General features: G+C 45.9%; 1 long non-coding RNA gene across 1 annotated transcript; it reads right to left on the bottom strand.

The window, feature by feature from the left end:
• Positions 1-11,775: 11,775 nt before the first annotated feature.
• LOC139419761 (uncharacterized) lies at positions 11,776-12,345 on the bottom strand. Its single transcript, XR_011635438.1, has 3 exons — positions 12,270-12,345; positions 12,052-12,120; positions 11,776-11,881 (listed from the first exon to the last, which is right to left on the bottom strand). It is a non-coding gene; the product is annotated as an uncharacterized lncRNA (long non-coding RNA).
• Between the last annotated feature and the right edge of the window lie 401 nt (positions 12,346-12,746).

Raw genomic sequence — 12,746 nt, 5'->3', positions numbered from 1 at the left:
TTGATCAATGATGACTAATTATGTATACATTTCAATCAGGACTGACTAATCCGAATACTATTATGTTACTATACATGTACTAATCAGAATACTAAATGTTACTGTATATGTATGAATTTTCTTATCTGATCCCAGTACTGAAGTGAATGTGGTCAAGAGTTTAGTAACAATGACGGTCTGTTCATTGGTACAAATGAATCAGACTGGCTAGAATGCTTATCTACACAAGAAAACTTTGACTCGTAAATTATATTAAATTGGTAGGGAGACGGATGTGGGAAGGCTTGAGACACAGCCTTGGTACTGGAACGGAGGTGTGTGAACGTGGGCAAAAGTTAGAACAATGACGGTCTGTTCCTTTGTACAAATGAATGAACTATCTCCAGACTGTCTAGAATGCTTATCTACACTGACTGACCTTGACACTAGGCGAGGAGGGAAGGCCTGAAAACTATAGGGCCTTTCTACCAGTGTCAAGAAGAGATGGAACATTTAGAAAACGCTGACATCCTTTTCAGTTTATAACCTGTGGTAAAATGTGTATGAACTCAGTACTCTCTTGAATTAAAGGCTGTTACTTGACTTTTAAGACCGGGGCTCTGTCCATTGTTATAAAATAAGGGTCATACATATTCTTATGAATTGACAGAGTGTTAAATTTTGATTGGGAATTAAAACAGAGGAATTAAATTCCTTCAACATATAGCCAAGCACCTTGCCGTGTCCTTTTATGATTTCATTTGTATTTTATTTATTTTTTATTTCACCTTTATTTATCCAAGTAGGCCAGTTGAGAATAAGTTCTCATTTACAACTGCGACGTGGCCAAAATAAAGCAAAGCAGTGCAACACAAACAACAACACAGAGTTATACATGGAATAAACAGACATTCAGTCAATAACACAATAGAAAAGTCTATAAAGAGAGGTTAAATAATTACAATATAGCAATAAACACTGCAGTGATACATGTGCAGAAGATGAATGTGCAAGTAGAGATTCGGTGGTGCAAAGGAGCAAATAAATATATAACAGTATGGGGATGAGGTAGTTGGATGGGCAATTTACAGATGGACTGTGTACAGGTGCAGTGATCTGTGAGCTGCTCTGACAGCTGGTGCTTAAAGTTAGAGAGGGAGATATGAGTCTCCAGCTTCAGTGATTTTTGCAATTTGTTCCATTCATTGGCAGCAGAGAACTGGAAGGAAAGGAGGCCAAAGTAGGAATTGGCTTTGGGGGTGACCAGTGAAATATACCTTGCTGGAGCGCGTGCTACGGGTGGGTGCTGCTATGGTGATAAGTGAGTACCTAGCAGAGACTTATAGATGACTTGGAGCCAGTGGGTTTGGCGACGAATATGAAGCGAGGGCCAGCCAACGAGAGCATACAGGTCGCAGTGGTGGGTAGAATATGTGCTGTACTGTATCCAGGTACAGTAACTGTAACCCAGTGACTCATTTACTTCCTCATCGTAAGCAGCCTGGTAAAATAAGCAGTGGAGTGGGAATAAGTTGAATGATTAAATGTATGTCAAATTTATACTGTATTATGTCAAGGCTTTCAATGATTTCAACCACCAAAAGATTTAAATGTTTGACCATTGAATTTGGCTACTTGACTTCCTTTAACCTACTTTACTCATAATGTGAATACAATTTAAAACATGTTTAATTGTTTAAAACATAACTCAAATATTGTTCACAATCAATATAGCCTCACTAAATATATCAAGAAATATCAAATGACAAAACTAGATGCTAATCCTCAGATTTGACTAACTCTGACTAACAAATGCACAAACTGTGAACATATGTTTGAATACAAAATGAAATTTGTCAGGCAAAAGAAAGTGTGCAGGAGGGGACATATGCCATTTCAAATCCTCTTTATTGCAATGCAGACAGACATACAGCAAATACATTAAAGGGAAACTCAAGCAAAATATGGAAGACAGCTATTACAGTACTTATTGTCAGTTAATGTTCTGGTCATTTCATCAACCATAGCTTGCTCTTGTTGAGTTGAAGTTTCTGATTCATGTCCTTTCTCAGCGACCAGCTGGAGCTGGGGCTGGGGCTGGAGCTGGGGCTGGAGCTGGGGCAGGAGCTGGGGCTGGAGCTGGGGCAGGAGCTGGGGCAGGCGCTGGGGCTGGAGCTGGGGCTGGTGCTGCAGGGGCTGGGACAAGACCAAGTCTTTGCAGAAGCAGAAGGTACTGCTGGTACTGGTACTGGTACTGCTGCAGCTTTCCAAACTGCTGCAGAAAGTTTGGAAAGCCACGGCCAGGGCCAGGGCCACGGACACGCTAGAAGAAGGAGGGATATTGAAGGATAATCAAAACGAATGTAGTCGCTGGAGTCTCAATTGTGTACACCATACACAAAACTGTATATAGTTTATTTTAGAAGTAAATCATTTTTATTGAATAACTGTATAGAGAAAGGGCCATGTAGATGCTGATACTATATGTATTTTTGTAATATATTTGTGTTTTATTTTTCATGTTTTCTTTACAAATGTTTTAATTTTTCTTCCACTTTGACAATACAGAGTATTTTCTGTAGATAATTGTAATCCCACCTTGTAACTCAACAAAATGTAGAAAAAGTCAAGGGGTTTGAATATCTTTTGAAGGCATTGTATAATATGGCAGCTTCAGTTTGAATGCGGCCCACACCCTTCTGGCACAAACTTTGCCTTTCCTGTCTTTCTCTCAATGTCTCTGTCCCCAAATAAGGCAAAAATACTCCTTCAAAAAAGATTATTCATTCATAGTACTCACCTCTTCACTTGAAGAGCGCTTCTCAATGACATGCTGATGGCCATGCTCATGCTCAGCCTTCAAAAGAAAACAATAAGACAATGAATTAATATACATATGGATGTAATATACTAACTTTAAGATCTTTCTAAGTCTAACCAACATTTCCTGTACATACTATATGCATGGCTTACCAAAGCAATAGAGAGAAGCATCACAAATCCAAGTAGAACAACAATCTTCATGCTGAAAGTCTTCATCTAAATAAGAGTATAAACATAAACATCATCACTTTATTAATCCATCTATTCCCTACAAGTTACAGATTATATTATATGTATAATCTACTACACAGTTAATGAGTGTATAAGAATGCCTTCACTCTGAACAAAGTGTTAGAATTATTAGTATAACCATACCTCAACGTATCTCAGGGTTAAAAGCCTTCTCAGTGCCTCTGTATGTCCTTGCACACTCATCAATACACAAACAATATATAGTGTTTCTCAGCCAATCACAAAGCCCTAATGAAGCCTAAATGTGTTGCAATGAAGGATGTTGTATGATTTCTGGGTGTTCCATGTAACGTTGGGCATTGCAAAACAGGCAAACAAATTATCCTCTTGCCACTGCTATTAATCAAATGTGCTAATTGAAAATGTCAGTATAGGCCTACTGTATCATTATTTCCCATCTTCTGTTAATTCCAGAACAATATTTATTCCACATCTACATTTATTTAGAGAACATTCTCTGTGTGATTCTCTGTGTGAGTTTCCATTTTACCTCTGACTGGGTAGAGACAGACTTACCAGCAAATAAGTGTCTCCCTCACAAAGTGGTCCAAATGTTTAATGCAACTGTCTGAAAGTATGCAAACAAGTTTGATAAATTGTCAGAACAATTAAGCAGGATAATTGTATACTATTAAGTCTTGATGCTGACTCAGAGCTATGGAAATATATATAGAGTGCCTGAGTTCTTACTGAAGTTAAAGAATTGAGGTTCACAAACGTTTAATGTTGCAATCCATTTTCAACGTGTCTTTCAAAATGGTCAAGTTTTTAGCCACCAATAAAAAACATGCACTATGTGGACACCACTTCAAATAAGTGAATTTGGCAATTTAAGCCACACAAGTTGCAGACAGGTGAATACAATTGAGCACACAGCCATGCAATTTACAGACAAATATTGGCAGTAGATTGGCCTGTACTGAAGAGCTCAGTGACTTTCAACATGGCACCAACGTAAGGTGCTACCTTTTCAACGAGTCAGTTAGTCAAATGTATTTCCTGCTAGAGCTGCCACCGGCAACTGTAAATCAGTTTTTGTGATGTGGAAACATCTAGGAGCAACACTGGCTCAGCCCCGAAGTGATAAGCCAGGGAAGCTCACAGAATGGGACGGTAGAATGATGAAGTGCGTAGCGTGTAAAAACCGTCTCTCCTCGGTTGCAACACTCACAAACTAATTCTAAACTGCCTCTGGAAGCAATGTCAGCACAATAACTGTTAGTCATGAGGTAAATTAAATGGGTTTCCATGGCCAAACAGCCGCACACAATTCTAAGATCGCCTTGAGCAATGCCAAGCGTGGGCTTGAGTGGTGTAAAGATCACGGCTATTGGACTCTGGAGAAGAGGAAACACGTTCTCTCCAGTGATGAAGCACGCTTCATCATCTGGCAGTCCGATGGATTAATATGGATTTGGCAGATGCCAGAAGAACGCTACCTGCCCCAATGCATAATGCCAACTTTAAAGTTTGGTGGTTGAGGAAAAATGGTCTTTGTTGTTTTTCACTCCAACTGCGAGCCAGGCCTAATCGCACAAAGTCAGTGCCCAACCTCAATAATGATCTTGTGACTGAATGGAAGCCAGTCCCCGCAGCAATGTTCCAACATCTAGAGGAAAGCTGGGGGCTATTACAGCGGCAAAGGGGGGACCAATCCATATTAATGCCCATGATATTGGAATGAGATGTTCGATGAGCAGGTGTATTTTGGGCCATGGAGTGTATTTGGTTATCTGCAACCCAAGAAGAACTGCTAGTGGGTCTTGACCCCTTTTTGGAAACAACAAAACCTCTGGAACTGATTATGAATTCAGAAGTTTTGTTGATTTCATACTTGTTTACAATTGTTTTAGGACTTGTAGAGCCTTCCACCTTATTTCAGAGAGGTTTCACACTTGTTTTGAAAGGATCTCAAATAGTTTGTCAAACAAACAGAACACAACAGACAAAGACATACACAATGACGGATCTTAACTTATTTCATTTATTAATGATGGAATAATCAGCTCTGAACAGGAGCTAATGTCAACATATTTGATTTAAACAAGTTTTTTCTCCTTCCCCTATCGACGCCCGTCTCATTTTCCACCCGCTGCCGGGGCTGGAGCTGGAGCTGCAGCAGGAGTTGCGGCAGGAGCAGAGGCAAGGCTGGCCAATAGGAAGGGCAGGAGGGCCATCAAGGCAGAGTTACCTTGAGAAGGCTGCGCATAAGGGAAGTAGGATGGGTACTGAGGCTGCTGATAGGGGTAAAACCCTCCCAAACCACGGCCATAACCCCTGTACTTCTGTAGAGAGAGAGAGAGAGAGAGAGAGAGAGAGAGAGAGAGAGAGAGAGAGAGAGCTGGAATAATTGTTCTGAGCTGAAACAAACTATTTGTGTCCTGTGTCCTGGAGATGTAAAATGTGATGAAATTAGGCATTTGGTGGGTAATCCTACAAAATCTATATATCCCACAGTGCCCACAAAGAACAATGTCTCATCAGTGTTAGGAAACTTTAGCTAAATTGAAAGGTTTTGAAACTGTCGATGATTCGTCTACCTGTTTTGGGGCATTGCGGAGGCTAAATGAAGACATTTAATTGTAATGTTTAACTTTAATTTCTCAATTTATACAATATAGCTCAAGTACCAGACTTTATTTTGATTTCTCCTGTCATGCAATATAATGTACAACATTTTTTTTTAAATTAAATAACGCAATGTAATGTACCACACTTTGTATAGATTTCTCACAATTTCCATAAACTTAATGAGCATTCATCAGAGGACTGCATAGACATACAATTGAGCTTGAAATATAAATGTGTTTATTAAACAGAAATGCATAAAGGAATCACACTTCATAGTCAATGTCTGGGAGTTCCATGAAATACCTGATAGACAGAAAAGCGAATTAATGAATTTATAGGATAAACATTGTACTTATGATGTTTGGGGAATCCAGTGTTGGGAAAAGTGCCCAATTGTCGTACTTGAGTAAAAGTAAAGATACCTTAATAGAAAATAAAGTTACCCACTTAAATACAACTTGAGTAAAAGTCTAAAAGTATTTGGTTTTAAATATACTTAAGTATCAAAAGTATATGTAATTGCTCAAATATACTCAACAGTAAAAGTATAAATCATTACAAAAACCTTATATTAAACAAACCAGACGCCACCATTTTCTTGTTTACTTTATTTACGGATAGCCAGGGGTACACTCCAACACTCAGACATCTTTATAAACTAAGCATTTGTGTTTTGTGAGTCCACCAGATCAGAGACAGTAGGGATGAGCAGGGATGTTCTCTTGATAAGCATATGAATTTGTCCATTTTCCTGTCCTTCTGTCACGTAATATCAAGGTGGGTGGAATCAGGCGCAGAGAGCAGGTTACAGTGAGTCGATAGTTTTTTATTCTCCGGAAACCAAACACGGTCAACCCAAATATACAGGGTGAAATAATCCAACACAGGATCAAAATATTATCGGAGAAAATAACACACACGTATTAACCCAAAATCCATGAATCCAAAACAATCCCGCACAAAACAAGGGCGGGACAACCTACTACATATAAGGACGTCAATTAAACTAAAATACACACAGGTGAAACTAATAAGACAAAACCAACAGACAAACGAAAAAGGGATCGGTGGTGGCTAGTAGGACGGTGACGACGACCGCCGAGCACCGCCCGAACAGGCAGGAGAGCCAACCTCGGCGGAAGTCGTGACAGTACCCCCCCCTGACGCGCGGCCCCCGCAGCGCGCCGCCACCGTCCTCGAGGACGACCCGGAGGACGAGGTGCTGGGCGATCCGGGTGGAGGCGGTGGAAATCTCTCAGGAGAGAAGGGTCCAAAATATCCCTCACCGGAACCCAGCATCTCTCCTCCGGACCGTACCCCTCCCAGTCCACGAGGTACTGTAGGCCCCCCACCCGGCGTCTCGAATCCAGAATGCCCCGAACTGTGTACGCCGGGGACCCCTCGATGTCCAGGGGGGGCGGAGGGACCTCAGGCACCTCACCTTCTTGCAGGGGACCAGCCACCACCGGCCTGAGGAGAGACACATGAAACGAGGGGTTAATACGGTAATACCTGGAAGTTGTAACCTGTAACACACCTCGTTTATTCTCCTCAGGACTTTGAACGGCCCCACACACTGCGGCCCCAGCTTCCGACAGGGCAGGCGGAGGGACAGGTTTCGGGTCGAGAGCCAGACCCTGTCCCCCGGTGCAAACACGGGGGCCTCACTGCGGTGCTGGTCAGCTCTCCTCTTCTGCCGTTCGCCCGCTAACCGTAGTGAGTCCTGAACGGCCTTCCAGGTGTCCTTGGAGCGCTGTACCCATTCCTCCACCGCAGGAGCCTCGGTCTGGCTCTGATGCCATGGGGCCAGGACCGGCTGGTAACCTAACACACACTCAAAAGGAGACAAGTTAGTTGAGGAGTGGCGTAGGGAGTTCTGAGCTAGTTCAGCCCAGGGAACATACCTTGCCCACTCACCAGGCCGGTCCCGGCAATAGGACCGCAGAAACCTGCCCACATCTTGGTTTACGCGCTCCACCTGCCCATTACTCTCGGGGTGAAAACCTGAGGTTAAGCTGACCGAGACCCCCAGTCTCTCCATAAACGCCCTCCATACTCTGGACGTGAATTGGGGACCCCGATCAGAAACGATGTCCTCAGGCACCCCATAGTGCCGGAAGACATGGGTAAACAAGGCCTCAGCAGTCTGCAGGGCCGTAGGGAGACCGGGCAACGGGATGAGACGACAGGACTTAGAAAACCGGTCCACAACGACCAGGATCGTAGTACTTCCCTGGGACGGGGGAAGGTCGGTAAGAAAGTCCACCGATAAGTGTGTCCACGGCCGTTGTGGAACGGGGAGGGGTTGTAATTTCCCTCTAGGCAGGTGCCGAGGAGCCTTGCTCTGAGCACACACTGAGCAGGAGGAGACATAAAATCTCACGTCTTTAGCTAGCGTGGGCCACCAGTATCTCCCTCTCAGACTCCGTACTGTCCTCTCGATGCCAGGATGACCCGAGGAGGGGAGAGTATGAGCCCACCGAATCAGCTTGTCCCGGACCCCCCTCGGTACGTACTGAGTTCCCACTGGACAGTTGGGGGGGGCCGGCTCTGACCGTGAGGCCTCCTCTATCTCCGCGTCCACCTCCCATACCACCGGTGCCACGAGACATGACGGTGAAATGATGGGAGCTGGCTCAACGGGCCGCTCCTCGGTATCATAGAGGCGGGACAGCTCGTCGGCTTTGGTGTTTTGGGAGCCTGGCCGGTATGAGAGGGTAAACCGGAACCTGGTAAAAAACATGGCCCATCTAGCCTGACGTGGATTTAGTCTCTTCGCTGCCCGGATATACTCGAGATTACGATGGTCAGTCCAGATGAGAAAGGGGTGTTTAGCCCCCTCAAGCCAATGTCTCCACACCTTCAGAGCCTTGACTACAGCTAACAACTCCCGGTCCCCCACATCATAGTTTCGCTCCGCTGGGCTGAGCTTGCTCGAAAAGAAAGCACAAGGGCGAAGCTTGGGTGGCACGCCCGAGCGTTGGGACAGCACGGCTCCGACCCCAGCCTCGGACGCATCCACCTCCACTATGAACGCTAAAGAGGGGTCCGGATGCGCCAACACGGGCGCATTGGTGAACAGCTCCTTCAAACGAGTGAATGCTCTGCCCGCCTCTGCTGACCAGCGCAAGCGCACCGGTCCTCCCTTCAGCAGCGAGGTGATGGGAGCAGCCACCTGACCAAAACCCCGGATAAACCTCCGGTAGTAATTGGCAAACCCTAAAAACCGCTGCACCTCTTTCACCGTGGTCGGAGTCGGCCAATTACGCACGGCTGTAACGCGGTCATCCTCCATCACCACCCCAGAGGTGGAAATACGATATCCCAGGAAGGAAACGGACTGCTTGAAAAACTCACATTTCTCCGCCTTGCAATACAGGTCATGCTCCAGCAGTCGCCCAAGTACCTTACGCACCAGAGACACATGCGCCGCGCGTGTGGCAGAATAGATCAAGATGTCATCGATGTACACTACCACTCCCTGCCCGAGCAGGTCTCGGAGAATTTCGTCTACGAAGGATTGGAAGACGGCTGGAGCATTCTTCAACCCGTATGGCATGACGCGGTACTCATAATGACCAGATGTAGTACTAAATGCAGTTTTCCACTCATCTCCTCCCCGGATACGCACCAGATTATACGCGCTCCTCAGGTCCAGTTTTGTGAAGAAGCGCGCCCCGTGAAATGATTCCACCGCCGTAGCGATGAGAGGTAGTGGGTAACTAAACCCCACTGTGATGGAATTTAGACCTCTATAATCAATGCACGGACGCAGACCTCCATCCTTCTTCTTCACAAAAAAGAAGCTTGAGGAGACGGGTGATGCGGAGGGCCGAATGTACCCCTGTCTCAGCGATTCAGCAACGTATGTTTCCATCGCTACCGTCTCCTCCTGGGACAATGGATACACGTGACTCCTAGGAAGTGCAGCGTTCTCCAGAAGGTTTATCACGCAGTCCTCTCGACGATGAGGTGGTAATTGGGTCGCCTTCCTTTTACTGAAGGCGATAGCCAAATCGGCATATTCAGAGGGAATGCGCACGGTGGAGACTTGGTCTGGACTCTCCACCGTAGTCGCACCAACGGCAACTCCTCTACACCTACCTGAACACTCCTCTGACCACCCCTTAAGAGCCCCCTGTCGCCAGGAAATCACCGGATTGTGTTGAGCTAACCAGGGAACCCCCAACACCACTGGAAACGCAGGTGAATCTATAAGGAACAGACTAATCTGCTCCTTATGATCCCCCTGCGTTACCATGTCCAGTGGCACCGTAGCCTCCCTAATCACTCCTGACCCTAATGGTCGGCTATCTAAGGAGTGCACGGGGAAGGGTTGGTCTAACGACACCAGGGGAATCCCTAGCCTTAACGCAAGCCCACGATCCATGAAATTCCCAGCTGCGCCTGAATCGACTAGCGCCTTATGCTGTAGAGAGGGAAAAAACCCAGGGAAAGAAGTCAATACATACACATGACCGACAGGAGGCTCTGGGTGAGTCTGGTGCTTACTCACCTGGGGTGATCGAGCAGTGCTCCGCCTGCCATCCCGACTCCCAGACGAGTTCCTCCAGCACCGGTCTGACGTGTGCCCTCGTCGACCACAACTGGTGCAGGAGGACACTCCTCCTCCGGTCCCCCTCGAAGCTGCCCCTCCTAATTCCATAGGGATAGGGGCAGGAGGGCTGGGAAGTGGAAACGACAGGGCCTGATCCGAACGCCCGCGGGCAGCCAGCAGATTGTCGAGACGGATAGCCAAGTCAATGAGCTCATCCAGTGTGCAGGTGGTGTCCCGACATGCCAGCTCCCTGCGGACGTCCTCCCTGAGACTGCATCTGAAATGATCGACCAAGGCCCTGTCGTTCCATCCTGCTCCTGCGGCCAAGGTCCTGAACTCCAGAGCGAAGTCCTGTGCGCTCCTCGTCTCCTGCCGCAGGTGGAACAGCCGTTCACCCGCCGCCCGACCCTCTGGTGGATGGTCAAAAACAGCTCGGAATCGGCGGGTGAACTCTGGGTAATTATCCCTCGCCGAGTCCGGACCATTCCACACTGCGTTGGCCCACTCGAGGGCTCGCCCAGTCAAGCAGGAGACGAGGGCGCTCACACTCTCCTCTCCAGAGGGAGCAGGACGCACGGTAGCCAGGTATAGTTCCAGTTGAAGGAGGAAACCCTGGCACCCAGCCGCCGTTCCGTCATACTCCCGTGGGAGTGTCAAACGAAGAGCCCCGGAGCCCGATGTGGTCGCAGGAACAGGAGGTGCTGGAGAAGGGGGTGCTAGCGATGATGTGGGAAGACCACTCCTCTCCCATCGATCCATCCTCTCCATCATTTGGTCCATGGCAGAACCAATCCGATGAAGCACGCTGGTGTGGTGGAGGACTCTCTCCTCCATCGATGGGAGAGGAGACGCGGCTGCTCCTGCTGATTCCATCGTTGGTGCGGGATTCTGTCACGTAATATCAAGGTGGGTGGAATCAGGCGCAGAGAGCAGGTTACAGTGAGTCAATAGTTTTTTATTCTCCGGAAACCAAACACGGTCAACCCAAATATACAGGGTGAAATAATCCAACACAGGATCAAAATATTATCGGAGAAAATAACACACACGTATTAACCCAAAATCCATGAATCCAAAACAATCCCGCACAAAACAAGGGCGGGACAACCTACTACATATAAGGACGTCAATTAAACTAAAATACACACAGGTGAAACTAATAAGACAAAACCAACAGACAAACGAAAAAGGGATCGGTGGTGGCTAGTAGGACGGTGACGACGACCGCCGAGCACCGCCCGAACAGGCAGGAGAGCCAACCTCGGCGGAAGTCGTGACACCTGCTAAGCATTCAAAAGGTAATTTTTGGATGTCAAGGACAATGTATGGGGTAAAATGTACATTATTATCTTCAGGAATTTTGTGAAGCAAAAGTAAAAATTGTCAGAAATATATATATAGTAAAGTAAAGTACAGATACTCCCAAAAACTGTTTAAGTAGTACTTTTCACCTGTTTAACGTCCACCTGGGGCAGGGGCTGGTGCAGGGGCAGGGGCAGGGGCTGGGGCTGGGGCAGGGGCAGGGGCAGGCGCAGGGGCTGGGGCAGGGGCAGGGGCTGGGGCAGGGGCAAGGGCAGGGGCAGGGGCAGGGGCAGGGGCTGGGGCTGGTGCTGGGACAGAGGCAGCAAACAGTTTAAGTAGAAGTTGAAGTAGCTGATTTGAATTCAACTGTGGCAGGGAGGGCAGAAAGGAACCAGCCTAAATAGGAAAAGAAAACAGCAGTTTTTTTCTCATTCAATGTCCTTTTGATATACACACCACACATGGAATCATATTTCAGAATATTCACATTTGTTTCATACACATTGATGTTCACTACTATATGTTAAATAATTTCTGCTCATAATCTGTGGAGCTATGGAACGTACCTCCTTGGAGTTTGAGTTAGAGTTGGAGTCAGAGCTGGAACGTGCAACTCTCAAATGATCCACATCAGCCTGAAAAAGTATAATTGTATTATTTAAATATGCATATGTATTTATATATACAGTATATACTAAAATATATATACATCAAATATGATATAAAGAAGAATATTATATATTTTGGGGCAAATATATTGTATGTTGATATTTGCTAAACTCACAGGAAGAGCCAATGACAGGCCCAGGAGGCAGCCCAGAAAGATTACAGTCTTCATCATCATCTTGGTGGTCAGTTCTAAAAACATAAAAAGATAAAAAAGCAATTAGATGACCTTTTTTTATTCTGAATTTTGAAGTCAAATGTTAACACTAGAGCGTAAGTACATTTATCACTATTCAAAAGCCCTGCTTCACAACCAATTCCCTTACCTTCGAGTCAGTTAATTTCAGCAGTTGATCAGGTGTAATGATGCGAAGACAATGAGCTTTACCCAGTCGGTTGGTTCTCTTTAAATAGAGTTAAGAGCACTGATGTCACAACCCCTAATACTAGGCGGTATTATTGTGAAAATAATCATGTTTAATGTTCTGAAATCTTTAATCTCTCTGTTGAAGGATAGGTGTGGGTAATACTAAGGGATTAGCATTATAACTGTACAGATGAGTCACACATGAAATGTATGATATACAGTACCAGT

The sequence above is a fragment of the Oncorhynchus clarkii genome, chromosome 10 (assembly GCF_045791955.1).
Source record: "Oncorhynchus clarkii lewisi isolate Uvic-CL-2024 chromosome 10, UVic_Ocla_1.0, whole genome shotgun sequence".
Lineage (NCBI taxonomy): Eukaryota > Metazoa > Chordata > Actinopteri > Salmoniformes > Salmonidae > Oncorhynchus > Oncorhynchus clarkii.
Note: the sequence above shows the minus strand (reverse complement) of the source record. Positions and strands in the feature narration are given on the sequence as shown.